The sequence below is a fragment of the Sminthopsis crassicaudata genome, chromosome 1, assembly GCF_048593235.1.
Source record: "Sminthopsis crassicaudata isolate SCR6 chromosome 1, ASM4859323v1, whole genome shotgun sequence".
In the NCBI taxonomy this organism is placed as follows: domain Eukaryota; kingdom Metazoa; phylum Chordata; class Mammalia; order Dasyuromorphia; family Dasyuridae; genus Sminthopsis; species Sminthopsis crassicaudata.
The window spans coordinates 646,533,783-646,556,250 of record NC_133617.1 but is presented as its reverse complement, the minus strand read 5'-3'; the positions used below and the strand labels follow the sequence as shown (position 1 = coordinate 646,556,250).

Here is a 22,468-nt window from a genome sequence, read left to right as displayed (position 1 = left end):
AATACAAAGTTTACATCTTCAATAGACCTCACTGTTTATGACTTAGAATAGAAAACCTCAAAGGACACAATATGGGGAATAAGGTTCTACAGTGGACAGAAGTACTGTCTTTGAGATCAGGTCACTGCTAGTAGAGAAAAATGGCATGTACAAGTTTTGATGTTGATAGTTTGTGTCTAAAATGCAGAAGCCAGTTTCTAAAGTTATGTGTATTGGTGGGTGGGAGAATTTTTTTTTAAATTTCCTGATTCCACATTGCCTTCTTAGGCAAGCTTTGATAGTTTTGAGGAGTGGGGCTGTAGGGAAAAACCTCAGGGTCCAGCATCATTACTTTCCAAATGCTAAAGTTATAACTCAGAAAATGCAAATGAATTCAAATAAGGGAGGTACTTTTGAAGGATCAAGGGATGTGAGAGTTGGACAGAACACTAATGGTCATCTATTCTAGTCCTCTCTTATTACAGAGGAGAAACTGAGTGCAAGAGAGGTGAAGAGTCTTGACCAGAGTCACATGTGGACTAAATGGCAGAATTGTGATATGAAATGGGAATATCTTTCTCTAAACCCAATAACTTGTTTCACTGCAAAACTTTACAATGGTCCAAGAGCTTTCCTAGACTCGGTCCCTAGTTGTTAAGTTTCTGGTTCTTTAAGAAAAAAAAATAGCTTTAGGAAAAATAACTTCTATACCTCAAATAGTTCTTATAAAAACAACATTTGGGATGAGTTGGTTACAAGTGAATCAGGAACATATGATTCTATTTCTAAATGAATACACATGGATTAAAAAAAGTTTAGAACAGAAGTGTGGTTGGCATATTATGCCACGATCCAAATATTGCCAGACCTTAATCGTTTCATGCTTGTAGAATTTGGGAGAGTTTCTTTCCTCACTGATGATTGCTCCAGTGACTATGACCAAAGGTATTATCACATTATTATATTTTAAATCTTATTTAGGAATTTTAATTCTTCTTACTTCTGAGTGTGTTCCATGTATGGGGCTCTTTCTTGAGCTTTTTAGTAAGGATCTCATAGAAAATGAGGATAGGGGACAAGATGTATGATTTTACTGATGCAGGAGAACTCTTTTGAGAGGCAACTCTCTCTAGTTATGCAATTCAACCCTTTCTCAGCAACTTAACTCAGAGTTGTTTAGAGCACTGAGAGCGTTCCTGCCTCAGTGACTTGCCCAAGAACCCACAGCCAGGGTGTGTCAATAGTGAAACCAGAGCCTGTGTCTTTTTGACTTGAAGATCAGTCCCTTTTCACATCATATGAATAAAGGTAAAATCCTAAGGCACAGCCATTAGTGGTTTATTCTGACATTTGATTTAAAAAATCAGCTATATACACAAGCACTCCACAATCTGACCTCTTCTCACTTTTTTTCTGTATTTTTATACTTTACTACCCTCAACACACCTTGATATAATTACACTGGATTCCTTGATGTTCCTCAAATTCATAACACTCCATGTCCTGAGTCTAGGCCTTCTCACTTATTTCCCCCATGCCTGAAATGTGCTTTTTGTTATGCATGTAGTGGGTGTTGAATACATACATGATGATGATGATGATTGATGATGATAATGATGATGTATTTGGACAGGATTGGGACCCATCACTTTCTTCTGGCTTGCTTAGTATGTGCCTAAAATGGTTACAACCTTCCTAAATACATTAATAGATAAGTTATAGGTTATGCTACTCACTCCCAAGAAGCAAAACACATGTTATATTTTGTACCGTCAAATTAATTATTCTTTTATTTTCTTCTTTTTTATAATTTCCATAGTATGAGATTTGAGCTAAGCAGCCTTATAGTCTTTATAGGGTTGAGCAATTTATTCTTATAAAACTAAATGCTATGGGCTTCAATGCTAACTTCCCAAAGTAGCATTAACTTGTTAATTAGCTATATTGATTAATCAAGTTGTAATAAGTCCAAGAGGGCTGAGGTGGGATATTTCTTCAGGGTCTCATGCATCTGGTCACTAGGCCAAGATACCTGACTCCTAAGGTATGGACAGATTGACTTGTTCCCAAGGCATCAATTACATTAAAAACTCCAAACATTTAAAATGTTTTTTTTTTTTTTTAAATAAGCTGCATTTTCCCCTTCTCTATAAAAAGTGAGGATAAAAATGGCTTCTAACTGTTTTCATGCTGAAGGAAAGCATCTGGATAGCCTACTGGCTGTTAATACCAATCCCAGTACACTTAAGCTATTGCCTAATTATCATAGAGAAATATATTTCATATTTGATTTTTAGTCATGAAATCTGCAGGGAATGGAATGAGTCAGCTGATTTCCATTTCCTGCCTTGACTTTTCAAGCAAATAAAGAAATGATAATGTGATAATAATATCTTCACATTTCATTATCTGTAAAGTGAAATCCTTCATACATGGACATACTGGATTAACTTGACTCAAGTATGAGACTGGATTGCTAGCCTGAGTTCAGAGTATACTGCAGAATGTTAGTTGTTGATTCTTCCAGTGTATTTCTAGGTCATAGATTTTTAGATACAGTTCAATGTAGAAAGAATAAGTATTTATTACTATTATTATTTTTATTGACTTGCATAAATTTGTTGCCTTCTTTTAAAATGTTGCCTTAAATTTCTGGACATAGGGAGCAAACTCATTATTTGTTGTTACATTTTCATAGCCCTCATACCTCTCAATTCTGGAATTGTTGGAATTGACTCAATTCCTATATTAACTAACATGTATAACTCCTTTATATTTTGTCAAATGCTTTACATACTTTGTTTCTTTTAACCCTCTCTGTAAAGCATTATTAATCTTAGAGTTACATTACTCATTTAACATCTTGTTAGCTTTTGGATTTGAACTTCAGTTTCATCAAGTTTTCTAACTGAATTATTGATTTCAATAAGGGGTATTTTGGATTATAGCTTCTCTCTAGGCTACCTCTCTCCCCTTAAACTCAGAGATTTGCTGTTTGGGATTCAGGAGGTACAAAGGATGCTTCGTGAGCCTGTTTGTCCAAAACTATAGCTCACAGACTCCCAGTGGTTGTCACCTTTTAACAGTCAAACAATAGATATAATTGGATCAGAGCAAAAGAATTGGTTAAGATGGCATAGTAAGAACAATAGCTACAAAACATTTCCATAAACTTGGGACATACTTTCCCAAAAATATTTATAGCATCCATGAAGAGTACTTAGCACTCTTAGTACCCTGGTAGTGAGTTACCCAAATGGCTGAGACAACTTGTATCTCCTGCACTAGAAAGCCCCAATCTCTTCTGATGGTGTGTTTCCATTGCTCTTCCTTTGGTGAAGCATTTTTTCTGGACAGATTGATTAGGTAAGTCTCTTCATAGAGCCACTGGAATCACATACCACAACCTACTTCCTGCCTAAAATATGCTTCAACTAACCGGTGGCTGGCACACAACTCTTTGAAGGCCACCATGGCTAATATTTGGCCATCCAATAACAAGCTTCTCTTCAACTAGGGAATAGTAGAGGATAGGTATGGTTTAAATTTTTTTTCATTTAGTTTTAGCACATTAACATTTCATTTTCCCTTCCATTTGCCTTTAAATATGATGACATCAGTTGGGTGAGGGAATAGAACTCTTCCTCATTACAGAGACAATATCCACTGTACAATGTTTTACTTCTGTAAATTTTGTTTTCTAAAAATCTTCATTTAAATTTCTGGATGTAGGAATGAACTTCTATCAGTCTTTGTGGTTATATCAATTTGAAAGCCCTTATATTATTCAACTCTGGATTCACATGGATTACTGGATTCAATAAGAAGCATTTGTATGATGGGTATTATTTGGATCTAGCCCCTAGCTAAGAATTTCTCAATTCTTAAAGATTCAGTGTGTACTATGCTAACAGATCAATCAAACAACAAGAATTTATTAAGTGACTATTGTGCCAGGCATTGTTATCAGAGCTGGGAATAAGAAAGATAAAAGTAAAACAATTTTTGCTCTTAAGGAGCTTACTTTCTGCTGGGGGGAAAATGTATATATATAAATATAGTGAACATATATTCAGATAAGTGCAAGGTGATTTTTAAGGAGAACACTAAGGGCTGAGAGTATCAGCTTTCATGTGGAAAAGAGGCGTCAAACTAATTGTTGGGAAATGTTTAACAAAATAAAAAACACACATGTATATGTACGGATGTATGTATATTGCAACATAATATGCTAATTTGTTATTTCTTAAATCAATCATGGTCAGCAGAGATTTGTTTCTATTTTAATTTGACATCATTTATATAGAAGGTCAAGCTCAGCTTGAGCTTCAACTTGAAGGAAACAAGATATTTTAAAAGGGAAGTAAGATGGGCATGCCTTACTAAATTTACTAAGTTAATTATCATTCCAATATTAATTTCTTGATATGGTTCGGTGTGAAATTTGATTTCTGATTTTCCTGTAGTAAACATTAGCTTTTCTTTTTTTTAATGCTTTCATACTCTGTATAATTTGTCCTAACTGAATTTCATCCTGTTCTAAGTGCCTAGTAAATCTAATAACCATCCTTATGCATGTGAAAAGGGACATCTGAAGGAAAAGACTACATTTCTCATGAGGGTCTAGGCCCAAAGTCTGGGTCTGATTGAAGTTCTAAAGACTCAATCCCTATGAGACTGCATATCTGTGGCTCAGGATGATTGCAGCAAGAAGGCAAAGCAGAAAAGAGGGAAGACTTGTGTGGAAAAGTTGAGTTCTAATCATAAATGGGGCAGGAGAAAGCATTATTCAGTCTCTATAATTTCTTGCCTACAATTCATTGAACCCTGACCATGGCCACTATGTACTTCTGAACTGCTTCCTGAGAAATTCTCAACCTCATTTCCTCAGACAATGTAGCTCCTCTAAGATCTGCAGCCAAATAACCTCATCAGAAATACATCAGAGTAATGCCCTAGCAAGGTGGCAAAGAGAAAATAATATTAAGTTCAAAGTCAAGGGACCTTCATTCAAATCTCAACTCTGATTTAGTTATGTTATCTTGGAAATATTAACTAATCTCTCTGGTGCTCAATGTATTCATTCATAAAATGAGATTGATCTATAAAGTTCCTTTAAATTCTAATCCCCTGAACCAGGAAGCTTCCCTCTATGCCTAAAATGTGGGGCTGGTTAACTATCTATGTGTAGTATTTTACTTTGGACCAGGAATAAACTCTGCCTGGCCAGTTTCCCATTGCCTGTTTGATCTAAGAATGGTTTTTACATTTTGAAATAAAATGTAATTTTATTATATGCTAGCCCTACAAATAAACAGGTAGCTGGTGAATTTTGACCCTCGGGTGTAATTTGTTAATCCATAATCTGGACAGTAGTCTTTCCTTGTGTTTTTAGTTTTTAATTTGTGTAAAACTAGATCAAACATATTCCAATGATAATGGGTCTTACCTAGGAGACACTGGATTTCTCTGAGTTTGGCAGAATTAGCACAGTGACATCTACAAAAAACATCTAGAAGACCTTCTAATCCATGGGAAACTCCTCATCAACTTGGAATCCTTGAAGTTTCTCATAGAAAGTGATCAAAACCTTTATCCCTATCTATGAAGACTCAGTTATCAACTATACAATCTGTATTCTGAGATTTTCCAAAAATCTCTGAGTCAGGGCAAAAAAATGCTGAAGTGACATGATTTTGGAACTAGCTTTTATAGCACTCTATTTAATGCCTTTTCCATGGCCACTGGTTCCATTATCCTTCTTAATCCTGCCCTACTAGGTGACAGCCATGTCTTGATATGGTTCACGGTGAAACTTGCTTCCTTTTGTCAATATCAGCTTTTTAAAAAATTTCTGCAGATACAAGGGTGTATCTGACTGAATTTCATCTGGTTTTGAGTACCTAGTAAATTTGATATCTATCTTTATGCATGTAAAAGGGGCATGTCTGAAGGAAAGGACTACATTTATTACTATCAGCAGCACATCTAGGTTCTCAGATTTAAAATACAAAGGTGATAGCTGAACTGTTCTTAATTATAAAAACAATTTGTCACAGAAAGGATATTCCTTTTGCCCCCAGATATACAAGTCTGCCATATTCTTTACTCACTCCTCCAAGGAGATCCTAGGCCCTTTCTATCTGCAACTTCTAACCATTCTCTAGTTTCATTCATGGGGAGAATGTCACAGTTGCTATGATTCCATTCTTTTGATGTGAGACCTACTTATTGGTCATTGGATCAGGATCTCCCATTAAGAAGAGCAATGATGACATTGTTTATAGACTGTCTAAAAGGCATGAAATTCTTCATATCCCTTTCCCCCTTTTGTGACACTATGTCATCTGCCATATAGCAAATGAAATATATATTTCCCAGAAAGGTAATTTCATATTTTTCTTTGCTCCATGAATCCATAAGATTCATCACCAGTCATTCAGTTTAGACAATAAGCATATCAAGGATGTACTGTGTACCAGGCACTGTGTTTGGTCCTTAGGATACGAAAACCTAATTCTTGACTTCAAAGAGCTGACATTCTACTAGAAACAACAACATACAAACTGCTTTTTACATCTAAGACATGTACAGAGTATAATCTTAGAGAGGTATTGGCAGTGGTGAGAATAGAGGACTAGAAAATGATTCATGCAGAAGGAAAGAATTTTAGATGAATCTCTTTTAAAAATTCAAATTTGTTTTAAGTTCTAAATCTTCTCCTCTTCACTCCTCTCCTCCCTAGTCACTGAGAAATCAAAAGAAACAAAACCTATTAGAACTAATATATAATAATGTAAAATAAAATAAATTCTCAAATCAGTCATCTCCCAAAAAAGAAAGAAAAGAAAATATGCTTCCATCTGTACTTTGACTTTATCCATTCTCTATGTGCAGGGGGATGGCATATTCTTACCATGAACTGGGGATGGTCATTATATTGATCAGTTGCTAAGTCTTCTAAAATGATCTTCTTTATAATATTGTAGTATAAATTGTTGTCCTGGTTCTGCTCACTTCCTTTTACTTCAGTTAATATTAGACTTCTTAGATATTTTTAAAAGTGTCTCCTTTATCCTTTCTTATATTCTGTCACATCTAAATATCATAACTTGCCAGCCATTTTATCCCTTTAGTTTTCCATTCTTTGCCACCACAAAAAAGCAGCTATAAATATTTTTGTACATATTGATCCTTTGATTTCTTTGGGGGATATAGACTTAGATAGCAGTATTGATAGGTCAAAGAATATGTATAGTTAAATTGCTTTTTGAACATAATAAAAATTTTCTTTCCATAACAATCAGACCAATTTATAGCTCTTTCACCAGTGTATTAAAATACCTGTTTTCCCATGGCCCCTTCAGTATTTGCCATTTTTCCTTTTTTTCTTAATTTAGCCAATCTAATGGTTATGAGGTGGTATATGGGGGTTGTTTTGATTTGCATTCATTAATGACTTTGAGCAACTAGATGGTGTAGTGGACAGAGTACCAGCCCTGAAGTCAGGAGGACCTGAGTTCAGACACTTAATACTTCCTAGCTATATGACCCTGAGCAAGTCATTTGACCCCAGTTACCTCAGCAACCCCCCCCAAAAAAAAAAAACAATTAATGATTTAGCATTTTTTTCATATAGCTGATGATAATTTGAATTTCTTTGACCATTTATCAGTTGGAGAACTAAATCGAGTCTTGAAAAAACCAAGAAGAGAAAGTAAAGAGCGAAAGAATTCCAGGCATGCAGAAACAACCAGTGAAAAGGAACAGAGTTAGAAAGTGTGAGAAGAACTTAGGTTGTAAGTGGAAAGAGCAATAGGACTGGAGTCAGAAAGTACTGAGTGCAAATTTTTATTCCCAAACTATCTGGGTCACCCTCGGTAATTCACTTAAGCTCCATTTGCCGAGTCAGTTTTCTCATTTGTAAAATGGGGATAAATGGTAGTGCCTATCCCAGAGTTGTTCAAACTTTACAATTTCCTTTCTTAAGCACAAAGTGATTACTACATAAATATTATGATGATGGGAATGAAGATGAGCAGGAAGACTAGAGTGGAGGGGAGTAAGTTTAAGAAGACTGGAAAAGTAGAAATGAGCCAGGTTGTAAAGAGTTTTATGTGCCAACAGAGGAGTTTATATATAATTCTAGATGTGACACAGAATAATTAGAGTTTATTGAGTGGGAGGTCACATGGTTAGATTTTGATTTAGGGAAATCACTTTGGTACTTAAGTAAGTAGATAGAGGATTGGAGTAGGGAGAAACTTGGGGCAAGGATACAAATCAGGAAGCCAGTTCAGAAGTCCAGGTGTGAAATAATGATGGCCTATACCAAGATGGTGGCTATTTGAATATAGAAAAGAGTTGGGGTCCAAGCCTCTCCATACTTAGCTAAATTGGATCATCATATAACAGGCAAAACATAATTCCAGGATTCAAAGCTTTTCTAGCATAAAGGGAACTACCCTAGCTTGCATTCAACTGGAATACTCAGAATCACCTTTAGGTCAGAGTGAACCATTGGAGTGGTCTTTCTTGAGATTCAATTCAAATACCAAGTATAAAATCAAGTTTAAGAAAAGATCCTGTATTTTTGGTATCCAAAAAAAACCAAACAAAATAAGGTCTAAGAAAGAGACATTTTTTTTTTACAAATCATCTTTCTTTAAAAACATACTTGTCTTGGGTGGTTCTGACCTTATAAAGAGATCTTCTCAATTAAGAACAGCTTGTGTTCTAAGAGTTCATTTGTTAGTTGATTATTTGGAATTCAGAATGCATTTTCTTGTGGAAAAATGTAATAAATGGAGATTGGGTTCCCAGACTAGCCCACAAACATCTATTTAACTATTAATATACCTAAAACATGAAATTTAGAATCCTTTTTCAACTATGCCAAATGGGCATTTATAACATTGTTTTTGTGGTAAAATGAATTACACATTTTTACTCAGGATACCTAAAACACAGCTTTCCCCATTACATTCAAGAACAATGTTTCCTTCAAAATAAGCAGATAGTTAATATTAAATTATAGCGATTTATGGGTATGTATCCAGAGCCTAGCAAGATTTGCTGCCTGTAGAGAGCAGCCAATATGTGGCTGCTTATTGAATTATGTTCATCTGCATAAGAGATCATAGGATTTAGAACTGGATAAAACTTTAGAAAATAGTCTTTTAATCTGTGTGTGTGTTTGTGTGTGTGTGTGTGTGTGTGTGTGTGTGTGTGTGTGTGTGTGTGTGCGTGTGTGTTGATAAACTTTTGAAGTTTACAGATTTCTTCTCAGAGTAATTAAAAAAAATGCATAGGATTACAAATGAAGCCAATAGTCAAACATAAAAATTATTAAGTTAATTGGATTGTCAAAATGTTGAGGGAAAAACCCACTAAATTGATATACCACCTTAAGTCCCTGATTTAGAGATAAAATCTAATTCAATCTCTTAATTTTAGAGATTAGATTCAGGACCCAGATAGTTTAAGTGACCAGGCCAAGATCACATAACTTCTTTTCAGCAGAACTGTGTCTGTGTGAAGACAACCACTGTTTCCTAATAAGTAGGAGAGCCAGAGAGCTAGAGTTTGAGCCAGTGTCCTCCAAGCAAACTCTGTGCTGTTTCCATTTTTCAACAACTTCCTTTTTGAAATATTAGTAATGAGCCTTGTGGATTAAATGTCATGTTTACTTTTAGACATTCTAAAGCTACTCATACATTTTATTTTTTAAATACATTTTATATTTTGTGTAACAACTAATTTTTTTCAATATATATCTCTTTTATACTCTCCCATAGAATAATTCATTATAATAGAAAATAAAAGAGGGGGGAAAGTTGAGCAAAACTAACCTATAAAAAAATATGGCATTATGTTTAGTACTGCACATCTATTGTTTCCCATCTCTGAAAAGGCATATGAGGAAACCTTTGCCTTCTTATATATCTCACTTAAGACCAAGTTTGGTCATTACCATTTCTAAGCACTGTTTCAATTATTTCAGTGTGCTTTCTATTTACATTGCCTTAGTCATTGTGACAAATAAAAAGTTCAAGGGATATAGCTTCTTGGTAATTATAATTTTATTAATCATGCTACCAGTAATGAATAAAAAGTTTCAGGGTTACTCTTGAATGTCAAAGATCCCTCTTGGAACCCACTCTGCTTATATGCCCTTGGGAGAATGGGTGTTCCTGGGAATGGTAATGAACTCTGATTGGTTAACAATTAATGAGAAAAATGAATATTATAATGAGAGGTGGGTTTATTTTAATGAGGGGTTGGGGATCAGACTCTGATTTCTCAGTCTTGTATAAAGAGACATCTTTTATCCAGATCACCCCTGCAACAGCAATCTAGACAAAAATGGAGTACACCTCTGCTCTGACTTAGCTGAGTGGAACACAAGGGTTCGAATTCACTTTAGATTAAATTCTTTGTAAGGTTCTCTAGTTGAGTGGGGCAACAACTCCAAAGAAAAAAAATCATAGATTTGGTTATTCAATAATAATTTCTCTCTCAATTGTGCAAACTTGTTTCTGCTCACTTTACTTTGTACCAGGTCACATTTTCCCCCTGCTTCTTGTATTCGTTGTTTCTTATAGCACAGAAATATTACCTTATATTCATGTTATCATGGTTTGATGAACATCTACTTTGTATCCAGTTATTTGCTATTTTCAAAAAGTGAGCTATAACTATTTTGATATATGTGGAGGCTTTTCTTTTTTGTGATTGATTCTCATATATTCCTCACAATAAAATCTCTTGATCAAAGGCTATGGATATTTAAGTAGCTCTCTTAGCATGGTTCCAAATTTCTTTCCAGAATAGTAGAATTCTTCCAGAATTTCCAATTCACAGTGCTACCAATAGTACATCTGTGTACTTGGTTTTTCTATAATTGCTTCAGTCACTATTTTCTTTGCCAATTTGCTGTGGGTATCACATGTATAATTTAAAATAGATATGTACTTTAGAGATTAAGTACAACCTTCTCCCCCCATTTTTCATGAAGAAATTGAAAACTGGAACTAAGAATTAAAGAACTAGGGCTAGAAGGTACCTGAAAAGCTACCAAATCCAACTTCTTCATTTTACAGATCAGGAAGTTGAAGTCCAGTAAGGTTATGTAAGGTCAAAATCACACACGAACAAATGTATTGGAAGAAATGCTGAAATCCAGGTTTTCTGATTCCAAATTCAGTGCTCTTTTTATTATACTACATGGCTAATCTATACCTGCTTAGATGTATATTCAAATATTTTACAATCAATCAACAAGGAGAGTATTCAACATTTAGTATGTTAGGCCCTGAGAAAAGGTAAAACAGTTCTCAACTTTGAAGAGCTTATTTTCTAATGGAGAAGACAACATGAATACACATACAAAGGTCAGAATCTGCACTCAGGTAGTGGCTCATTGAGTGGTGACAAGGAGATTTGTGGGAGGGATGTGAGGAAGGGAGAAATGACAAGATTGGTAATGGATTGACCATCTGGGGTGAGATCTATGAATCCATGAAAATGATATGGAGGCCCTGGGGGACTGGGAGGATGCTGGTACCCTCAGCAAAAATAGGGAAGTTTGGAAAGGAGGAGAGTTTGGGTGTTCTGTTTTGGAGATGCTGATTTTGAGAACCTCCAAGATATCCCAGTTTGACATGCCTAAGAGACAGGTGATGGTATAAAGGTTCAGGAGAGAATGGGTTTGTTTTTATTGATCTGGAAATTATCAGTAGAGAGATAATTGTATCCGTGAAAACTGTTGAGTTCTCCAAAGGAGATAATATTGAGAGTAAAGAGGAGAGGGTAGGCATTAGAACCTTGGGGGTTTTAACCAGCAGGCAGAAGAGGAAGGAGGACAATCACATTAAGATGCAGGAAAAGAGAGTAAGGAGCAGCCTTATAGGTAGAAGAGAACTAAGAACAAAGTGTCACAGAATATCCAGGAGAGAATAGCCAGAAAAGACTGAGTAACAGTATTAAAGCTACAAAGTTCAGGAAGGATGAATAAATACCTTGAGAAAAGCTCATCAGATTTTCCAATTAAGAGATTAGTGGTAGCTTTTGAGAATAGTTTTAGCTGAATGATCAGGTCAGAAGTCAAAACTTCAGAGAACTGAGAAGAAGAGGAAATGGAGATACCAACTATTAAGAGCTTTTAATTTAACTTTAGATGAGAAGGGGAAAAGAGATATAGATAGGAGGGGTGGTACTGGGGGATTTCTAAAAATGAAGGGGGCATGCTAATGTTTATAGTTAGCTGGGAAGAGCCAGTAGTAGAGAGAGAATATTAGAGTGGGGAATAGGAATGGTAGTGAGGGCAACATATTAGAGAAAATAACAGGAGACTGCCTTAAGAGCTCATATAGAAGGACTTGTCTTGGCAAGTAAACTAGAGTGAAGGATCCAGTAGATGACAAAGAGAAGGATGCAAGAAAATGAGTGGGTGGGGAAGGGCCTGCCTCATTTTTTTTTTTCAGGAAGAAAGGGAGATGGACAGAAATGTCATGGGAAGCTCGAAAACAAGAGAGAAAGTTTGGAACAGCTGTTGTGGTGAGTGATGTAGAGGATTGATTAAGGAGGAGTAGAAGGCTGCCATGAAAGCCCGGTTGAAGTTAGACAGATTTGTAGTGGGTTCAGTCAGCATTGTTTCATGACTTTTTCCAGTTCTATTTAGCAGCATCTAAGAGTGAAAGAGGCTGATAGGTGGAATAATCCAGACTTGAGGTTTGGCAAGCCATGACTGATGATTGGACAAGGGAGCAAGGACTTTGAGAGCAGAGGATGAAATTGAGTTAAACTGGTTTGCCAAGGATTTGGAATTAGCAAGGAGAGTATATTCAGTAAAAGACTGATAGCCTAAAAAAAATTCTGAGGAGAAAAAAGAATTAGTCCTAGTGATGAAAAAGAGCAGGGGTATGGATTTTTAAATTATAGAAAGATGGAATGAAGTTAAATTATGATTGCACAAAATTGTAATTTCTGAAATGTAACTTAAGGGTGATGGCAAGATAAAGGGTATGACCATCCCTTAAACAAGCATTTGTCTACTAGGCATTGTATGAGGTGCTTGGGATGCAAAGGTAAAAATAGAAAGTCCCTGTTCTCTCAATTTACATTCTGCTGGAATCTGTATCTGTATCAGAGTGGGGATTTCCTCCTAACCCTATATTTACACAAAAGAAGTCAAGCTTATTGATCAAAAGAGGTCTGGAAACATGAAATACAAATGGCAATTTGTGAGAGGATTTGCTTATATTGTCATTGAGCCAAGATATCTGCCTTTTTTGAGCAGTACCATGATTTTGTCAGATAATTTATTTGAAAGTGTTTTAAATGCTGGAAAGCACCATTCAAATCCACGAAATTGTTGATATTTCACAATGAATACCTGGATTCAATTCTGTTTTATGACATTCCTCTGAATGGCTAGAGGCAGGCTAGGTGCAGCTGTGCTTATCAACAATTGGTTCCGATTGTACAAAAACACCAACACAGTGCTCTCTACAGAGTAGTAGCTTTATATGAATGTTATTTGAATTGCAGCATGAAGAATTATAGCAGACATAATTGTTTTCAAAAGCATTTATTTTGTATGGCCTGAGCAAAGCACGTTTAATTCATAAGATTCATCCTTTTCTTTTTATATTTTGCAGAGTTGAAAACTGAGACAGTTAAGAAGTAGAAAGGTTTAATTAATGTGACACAAAGGGGCAAGCCATTTCTGAGCTTGACTTAAACTATTTTGATTCCCTACATTAGCAACTTAAGACATTTATATCTTTTCACTTATGTCTAAGTGGAATTATTTCTACCAATAATATGGTATTTATGATTTTTCTTTTCCTATTAAGAGAGAACCCCATTATGACCAAAGACCCTGCAGATAATGCAGTGATACTTTAATAGTTTGATGGGTCTCTGATCTCTTTGATATGGACACTCCTTCCAAAAGTATACATCGAAACTCATCAAAATTTACTTAGTAGAATAATAAGCCAAAGGTTTTGATCCTGAGGGTCTCAGCAGTTTTTCTACTGCTTTCCTTTCTATTCCCAGTTTATTTAAATGTTATTTAAAATTTGCATTACTCTACAATGTTCTCTGATCAGACAAAGACTATTCCAGGTTTTAATTCTATATGTTATGTTGCAATTTCTGATCTGTATGATCTTAGAAAATCACTTAATTTCTCTGGGTCCCAATATCCTGAAATGAGAAGTGTTTTTCAGCTAAGTTCCAATATTTTTTTCAAGCTCTAGATCTCATGCCTTTGCCAATCAATTAATCAAATAATCATTTATTAAGCACCTGTTACATATTATGTACTATACTAAGTGCTGGGAATAGAAAGATAAAAATGATTCCATTCTTTCCATCAAGGAGTTTTTCTTATCTTAGGGAAGACAAAATTTATAGGCATAAATACAACTAAATTCAAGGCAGGTAAGGAGGAAGGACACTGGGGAGGGATTAAGAGGAACTTCTTATAGAAAATACCTCTTGAATTGAATCTTGAAGGAAATGAGGGATGGTGTGAGCTTGAAGTAAGGAAGCAGTGCATGAAACATGGAGGATAGTCAGTCCAAGGACTTTTAGGCAAAAGATGGAGTATTGTATGTAAAGAACAGTAAAAAACAACAAACCCAGTGCTTAGAATTCTACCTAGCACTCAATGGGCAATTAATATATATTTATTGCTTAGTTGAATGAGTTTTGCTGGAGCTTACAAAGTAGGAAATACATGTAGTTTATAAAGAAACCAGAATGATAGATTAGGACTATTTTGTGAAGGACTTTAAAAATCAATCAGAGAAGTTGATATTTTATCTTAGAGAGCCACTGGAGTTTGAAGAAGGAAGTGACATGATCAAATATGTATTTTAGAAGAATCACTTTGAATTGAAGTAGGTGAAGGCTGAAACCAAGTAGATGAATTAGGAGGCCATTAGAAGTAATCCAGGAAGATATGACCTTAGTCCCTTTCCTTCAAAGATAGTGACCGTAAACAGAGATAAGAAATTGAGGGTGAGAAATGTTGTAGAGGTAGAAATGGCAATAATTGGCAATTAATTAGATATATTGGGTGAGAGAGTGGGAGAATTGAAAAAAATGTTGTTTTGTGAACTGGTTACAGGATGGTACCTGTAACAGAAATAGGGGAACTTTGGAAGAGAGGTGGGTTTTGGGGGAAAAGATAGTTTTCTTTTGGATGTCTTGAAGTAGGAAGGAAACAAGCATTTATTAAGTATTGACTTTGTGAGGCAACATAGCTCCTGACCTCAAGGAACTTACAGTCTATGGGGGAAATGACAGACAAAAAGATAGATGAAAAAGGCTAAGGAAAATTGAGATGAAGGTGCCTAGTGCTAAACTATGTGTTTGAGGCAAAAAGTCAGAACAGGCCAGTCTGGGTCTCTGAAAAATAGAGATTCCAGGAAGAACTTACTAAGAAGGGTTCAGGCTTCATAGGGATATTCCATTTTGGGAAGGTAACAGGGGTGGTTGGTTGTCCCAGGGCTAGGAGTTCTCAAATACTCAAGAAAGTTCTAGGACAAGATCAAATAAGATCTCCCCACTTCTTCTAGGAGGGGGTGGGATAATGGGCACATGTAGGGAGGTTCAGGTTGGCTAAGAGAAAGGAAAAGCTGTTAACAGAGACAGTATTAGAGGAGAAGAGGGTAGAGGATGATGTCAAAGGGGTTTTGAGATGAAAAAGAGAAATGGAATGTAAAGTATATGATAAGTATAAGAGATTGAGAAGACGGACAGGTATGGGAATTTGGAGGAGTAAAGGTATATAATGGTTTCTGTGGGAAATGGAATAGAAAATTAAAGAAGAATTAAAAGATTGTCTTGCTGTAGTGAGGGCCCTGTAGAGGTTAGAAAACAATTTTGTAGTGTACCTACTCAGTCTGATAATTTGACTTCCTTTGCTTCCATTCAGCAGCATGTGAGTAGAAGCAGGATAGACCTAAGGTAGGTTTGGGTTTTGACATGTCAAAAGATCCCATAGGATAAGGGGGCAAGATATTGAAAGCATAGGATATAGGATCAAGATTGGGAATGGATGTCAAGGGAGGAAAGGCAGCTGAGTGATAGCAGCAAAGAAAGACAGTGGGAGTAGCAGTGGGGAGCAAAAATATTTTTCCCCTTTCTCTTTTCCCCCCTTCCTTCCCTTTCCTCTTCCTCTTCCTTCTCCTTCTCTCTCTCTTCTTTCTTTGACTTTTTTCTCCCCCCTTCTTCTTCTCCCTTTTTTTCCTCCTCTGTTCTTGGACCAATATGATGGGAGGCACAAGAGAGAAGGGGCACCCAGTGCTGAAGAGAATGACTAGAGATGCAATATCATTTGTGGAGAACCAGTTCTGTATGAGTGCCATAAAATGGTAGGAGGTTGAGAGGAAGTTGCCTAAAATGAAGGGAAGCTTTCCAATTAAGGAATGATAATTTCAGAGAAAATAATGGAAGAACAGAAGACTAGAAATGGGACATTGGAGTGACATTGAAGAAGTTGGGGATAGGAGAATGAGGTGTGTAGGTTACTCTTAGGTAGCTAGGTATTAAGTCATAGGAATTAGCAGTTATAGAGATCAGGAGTTTGTTAGCCAGTAAAAATAGTAATGTCTCATCACTTCTTGACTAAATGTACTATGTACCTTTCAACCTCCATGCTTTTGCTGTTGCTGCTCTCTATACCTGGAATACTTTCTCTCCTCTCACCTATAGAGATTATACTAATCATTTAAATTTCATCTGAAATATCAACTCCTCCAAGAGGCCTTTCCTGAGTCCCCTGGTCAATAATAAACTTCCTTCCTCCTCCCCACTTCATGTTGCAGCTCTTTTTAATGTAATTTTGTATGCTATATGCATGTGTTCACATGTATAATAGTGTATTATCCAGATTTTGGGGGGAGTAGAGGCTATATCTTATCTAAACTCTCTCTCCCTGTCTTATGTTTGTTGAATAAATGCATTTGGAAAATTTCTTCTGGTGAAGATGAGTGTCAGATGAATCCATTTATAATACTGAGGACAGGCAACAACCACATTATAGATTAATAGGCTTTCTCCATGCTTTCCCCATGCTTAGTTTTATTTCAGATAACACAGAATCTAACAATTGATAGGAACGTGATTTAGTCTACTTCTTTCTAAAGTCTAGAATCCCTCCTAGAATACCTAGCCTCTGATTTAAGCACTCCAAGTTTGGGTATTTCACCCCTCCTCACCTCCAAGTCCAGTTTCTATTGTCCAAATCACCTCCCAATTCCACTTTCTAACAATTCTGTTAAGATGTTTTGCCTAAGATTGAGAGCTCAGATTTACATTTCAAGATTTGCCAAATGCTTTATAGGTATTAAATAATTTTATCTTTACAACCACTCTGGGAGGGAAATGATATCATTATCCCCATTTTACAGATGAGGAAGCTGAGGCAGACAGCAATTAAATGACTTGGCAAGATTCACACAGCTTATAAGTTTCTTTGGCTTGTTTTGCACTCAGGTCTTTCTGACTTCTGATGGTATAGAAACCTGAATATAGACAACCTGTGGCACATCTCTGGCAACCACACTACCTCAGTCTTCTGGTCCCATTTAAAGAACAGAAACCGATCCCTTTAACCACATTTTTCAAAGGAATAGTCATTGTCACGCTTTTATTCAGTTTGTGGTTTGGAAAATATGGTCACCATAAGAATATCTAAAAGTTGTCACAATGAGCTACTCTCTAGTAGCTTTTTAAGAGAAAGAAATGCTAAAACAAACCAAAAGAATAAAAACAGCAAACCCAATCTTTATTCACTCCCCAAACCCCACCCAAATCCATCTTAAGTGATATTTTAGATTAACTAATCAGTTAAATGGACTTAAACCCACTTTTTCTGACTGCCTTGGCAGAAGTCAAAATTCACCCATATACCATTTCTTGCAGACTGGGAATCACATCTGCATTTGAATAAATTTTTTTTAAAAATTTCTTTTAGGAGGGGGCAGGAAGGCAGGTCAAAGGGGAGAGGTGAAGGCTGGGGGATCCTTCCAGCTTAGCCACTGACTGGGGAGAGTTAGTTCACAACTGATAGTGAGAAAGTCAGTAAGGAAGATCCTAGGAAGAGAAACTGGCCCGAGCTTATTAACAAGAGCTCACTTTTGTCCCCTGGGGACCCAACAGGCAGAAGGGGGTGGGAAGAACTCTGGCAGTTAGCCAGAGAAGCAGGGCTCATTGTAAACAGTTGAAGGCATCCTTTTAATGCCCCGTTCCTAGGGAGCTCGAGGCTTTGCTCTGGAAGTTTTCAAAGCGGCAGCAGCCTGAGACGACCACAAGAGAGAGGGGGTGCGTGTGGGGGACTGCCTGGACAGTTTATTTATTTATTTTTTTGGTTCGGTGGGTTAATGGATTTTTAGGACAAAGAAAACTAAAAGCAAGCTGACCAGAAAGACTGGAATTTCAGCTCTCCCTCTCTCTTTCTCTCCTTCACTGGATTTACCCCTCACCCCTCAAAACCCTTTTAGACTAGAGATTACTGGGTCAGTGATTCTTATTATCCCTCCTGCTCCAAGATCATCTTGCCTTTTAGCATTGAAAGGAATATCACTACCTGTAAGTATCTTCTTTACATCCCTCTTTTTGGATTGAGTCTGAGTGTTATGTTAACGGAATGCCACAGAGTATATCCTTGTAGGGTAATTAACTCTGGGCAACAGTGCATGAAATGTGCAGAGTTTTGCTGGTGAAAGTTTAATTCTAATCTAAATGGGAGAGGGGGGCAATTTAAGAGTGTTAACTGGTGGTCTCTTTGACATTCCTAAATTGAAAAATTGAGTTTTCAAGGTTCCATGTTGCTGATATTTTTTTCCCCTAATGTTCTCCAAATGCTGCTATTTATTACTTGTCAAGGATTTATGACAATCTCCAGTTTGCATTCCATGGTACACCTCAAGTGCAATGTCTGTTTTGATATTTCAGCTTTCAAAATTTAGATGTGTGTTCCTGCTTCCATTTGAACTAAGAGAATGTGACAAGGGATGAGGGGAATTAGAAAAGAATAATAAAGAAAATTCATTTAATATTCTAATGAAAGGAGGAAAAAAAACCTCCAAGATATTTAGACGATCATTTCTAGACAATTTTGCAGTGGTAAATATTTATACTAATTTTTTCCATCATGATTTTGTGTGTTTGGGAGTGAGGTGGAGCTGAGTGATCACAGCTTACTGAATTAAAAAAAAAAAAAAAAAGATCTATTTGTAAGCTAAAGCCTCTTTTTTATCTTGACTTCACACAGATACTTTGGTGATGAGTAAATCACTTTGGCCATTTTTATCACAGAAAATTTCAGAACTTTCTATTTCCAGTCCTATAACTCTTGCTTCCCCATGTTGTGAGAACTTTCCAGTGTGAATTACATAGCTTTAGGGGGAGAATTTCCTAAGGATTGTTGGTATTTATGGCTTGAGTTGTCTTTCCAGAGAGATTAACCTCTTTTGAATGTCTAGGGCATGCCAGATGGGTGCATTGGTCCAGATGCAGAAACTTTGGGATGTAGACACAGCAAGTCTGTGTTAATGTGTGGTGGGGAAAAGAATTCCCTTCAGAATTTGACTACTTCCACATTTTAAAAAATACTTTGTAAAATGTGATCACTATGCCAACTGGGAAGAAATCTCTCTTCCTTTCTTTTTTCTTTAGCCCCCACCCCAATCATCATCCTTGGCAATTAAATTCACATTGTCACTTAACTAATATTAAACCTCAGAGTCAAAATAATTGAACTCGGTGTCAAACTGATAGATGGAAATAAATTGACTGCAATATAATCTTGCAAGAACACCTGGCAAATGAGGGAAATTGTGTATAGCATTCAGATTAGTTTTCCTTCCTCATTTTGGGGAATGAGCAATATATTTAGAGCAAGAAGATGTGGGTTCACATATCAACTCTGTTCCTGACTACCTATGTAGTTTTTCATTGATCACAGTTCTCTGGGCTTCAACTGTTAAATAAACAGAGTTGAACAGGCCGGTAATTTTCAATTTTTTTGGTTTCACTACCCCTTAATAGTCTTAAAAGTTGAAGACTCTCAAAAAAACTTCTGTTTACATAGGATATAGCTATTGATATTTGTTATACTAGGAATCAAAATTTTTGCATTATTATGAAAATAATTCTGACTTCATGGATTCCCTATAAAGAGTCTTAGAAACTCCCAAGGATCTCCGAACCACAATTTGAGAACCTCTAGAATAAGCAATCTCTAAGGCCCTTTCTATCCATAAGTTTTATAGTTGTACTCCTTGTCTTACCCTTTACATAATGTTGATAGATAATGGAAATGAGGGGACTGTGCTTGGAAACCATGCCCTTCCACTTCCAGAGCTTGAGGAATTCTGCTCCCCCATTAGGGATTCATCCCTTTGTCACAAAGGCTAAGCTTGCTTTGCCTGGGAGCAGACTCAGACTTCTGGTTCTTAGTGGAGAATTCTTAATTTAATTCTTAATTTGGGGAATTCTTTGCCCAAAGAGTGGCTAGTCTCTCTGGTGTGAAGAAGGGACAGAAAAAAAGGGGACGTAGGGAGCTCCTATTGTGTGCCAGACACTGTATTAAGTGCTTTTACAAATATTATCCCATTTGGTTCTTACAACAACCCTGCAGGATAAGTGCTATTATTATCTCCATTTTATAGCTGAAAAAATTTGAAGCAAATGATTTAGCAAGGCTCATATAGCTAGCATGTGTCTAAGACTGGATTTGTACTCAGGTTTTTCCCCACTCTAGGCCCAGCACTTTATCCACTGCACTACATTCTCTGGATCTTCTTGTCATTGTTTATACATCTTTTAGAATTGGTCTTGGCTCCGCAGTCTCTGAGGATCAGGATGTGGTTGGTCATTCTACTGTTCAACTTTTTATTAGACCACCCATGAACAACAGGAACTCAATTACCTTCTCCTTTTCTTCTTTTTCTCCACTCTTCATTATGGCTTGATGGCTTTACAGATTTGATATAAAAGTTCTTTCCAAACACACAAATTCTTTCTCTCTCTCTCTTTCTCTCTTTCTGTGTGTGTGTGTGTGTGTGTGTGTGTGTGTGTGTGTGTGTGTGTGTGGTGTAAGGATGATGGCTGCTACTGTGTGTTTGGTGGAAATCCTTGAGATTTAGCCCATGTTTCTCCTAAGATTTTCCCTGAACATAGTCTTGTTCCTCTTTCTTCACATAGAATGGTTAACAAAAACTGAACAAGGGGATGGACAGATGTTAAGTTATAAGGTGAATAATCTTTTGAAATTAAGTTAGGTTTTTAAATTCCTTCTAGGATTCATATGATCATAAATTTCGAGCTCAAAAGAAACTAAATTATCATACAATTCATTTCCCCTCTTCTTTTTAATAGTTGAGGAAATTAGGTGCAGAGAGGCTAAGTCATTTATCAATGTCATGTAACATCAAGTGGAAGAATATCTCACTACAATTTCCACTGCAGCACCCATTAATAGGAGAATTACTATGTTTAGGGAATGTAAAATCTGATATAGAATTGAGATTAAGGGTGATTTTAGAATAATAATGTTTAAATAGAATTCCCTATTTTATTTCTGGTACTATGAAATTAAATGACATAGTCAAAGCAAGGATTGTTGGATTCAGAGCCTGAAATAATTTTTGAGAGCACTTGGTCCAACTTTCCTTACAGATAAGGAAATTGAGGCTCAGTGAATTCATTGACTTGTTCCATGTCATGCTGGGTGTTTATGGCAAAGCCAAATCTAGGACTCTTTTCTCTATATGATGTTATCTTGCTGTCAGCCCCATCAGTTCTAGTGAAGGGCTGTTTCTCTGGGCCACATTATATAAGAGGACATCTCTTTGTTCTGTCTGATTTCAAGAACTGTTATGCGGTTGGGAGAGGTGGGTAGTCTGAGTAGTAGATAGTACTGATGACACTTTCACAGCTTGCAACCAGTGCTACTTCAGATGGGTGATTCCAAGCTCTTTGTGAGTTAGGCAAAAGTCCTGAGAGTAGATTGGAAGGGTCTGGGAATCCCTTCCTAATGAAGTCTCATTCTTTGTCTTTAGCCACCACGTTGTCTTTGGCAGTATTTCAAAGGGCTCAAAGGTTGGGTCTCCTGATAAGAAGGGCAGCTTGGTGGTGCAGTGGATAGAGCTCTTGGGCTGGAGTCTGAAATACTTTACCTTCTGACTTCAGATCTCTCCCCAGACACTTACTAGTTATGGAAATCATCTATTCCAGTATCTTCATTTTATCCTTCATCTAATCAATAACTGTTTATTAAGTACCCACTATGGGTCAGGCACTGTGTTAGGCAACAAAGATGCAAAAATAAAATAGAGATAATTCCTGATCTCAAGAAGCTTACATTGTAAATTGTGGAAATTGATTTTTGAAGAGATTGATATACTTAAACTCAGCCAATTAAGCAATAATAAAAATGTTAATTTGTCCTTTTAGAGTCCTTTAC

The 22,468-nt window shown here is 36.4% G+C and overlaps 1 protein-coding gene across 5 annotated transcripts in view; it reads left to right on the top strand.

The window, feature by feature from the left end:
- Positions 1-18,090: 18,090 nt before the first annotated feature.
- FREM1 (FRAS1 related extracellular matrix 1) overlaps positions 18,091-22,468 on the top strand; it is a 146,001-nt gene continuing 141,623 nt past the window's right edge. For 4 of the 5 annotated variants that reach the window (XM_074282926.1, XM_074282928.1, XM_074282927.1 and 1 more), the window contains exon 1: positions 18,091-18,588. The gene's annotated coding sequence lies outside the window, so the exon portion shown is untranslated. The remainder of the gene's footprint in view (positions 18,589-22,468) is intronic. The other variant, XM_074282924.1, reaches the window with a different exon arrangement.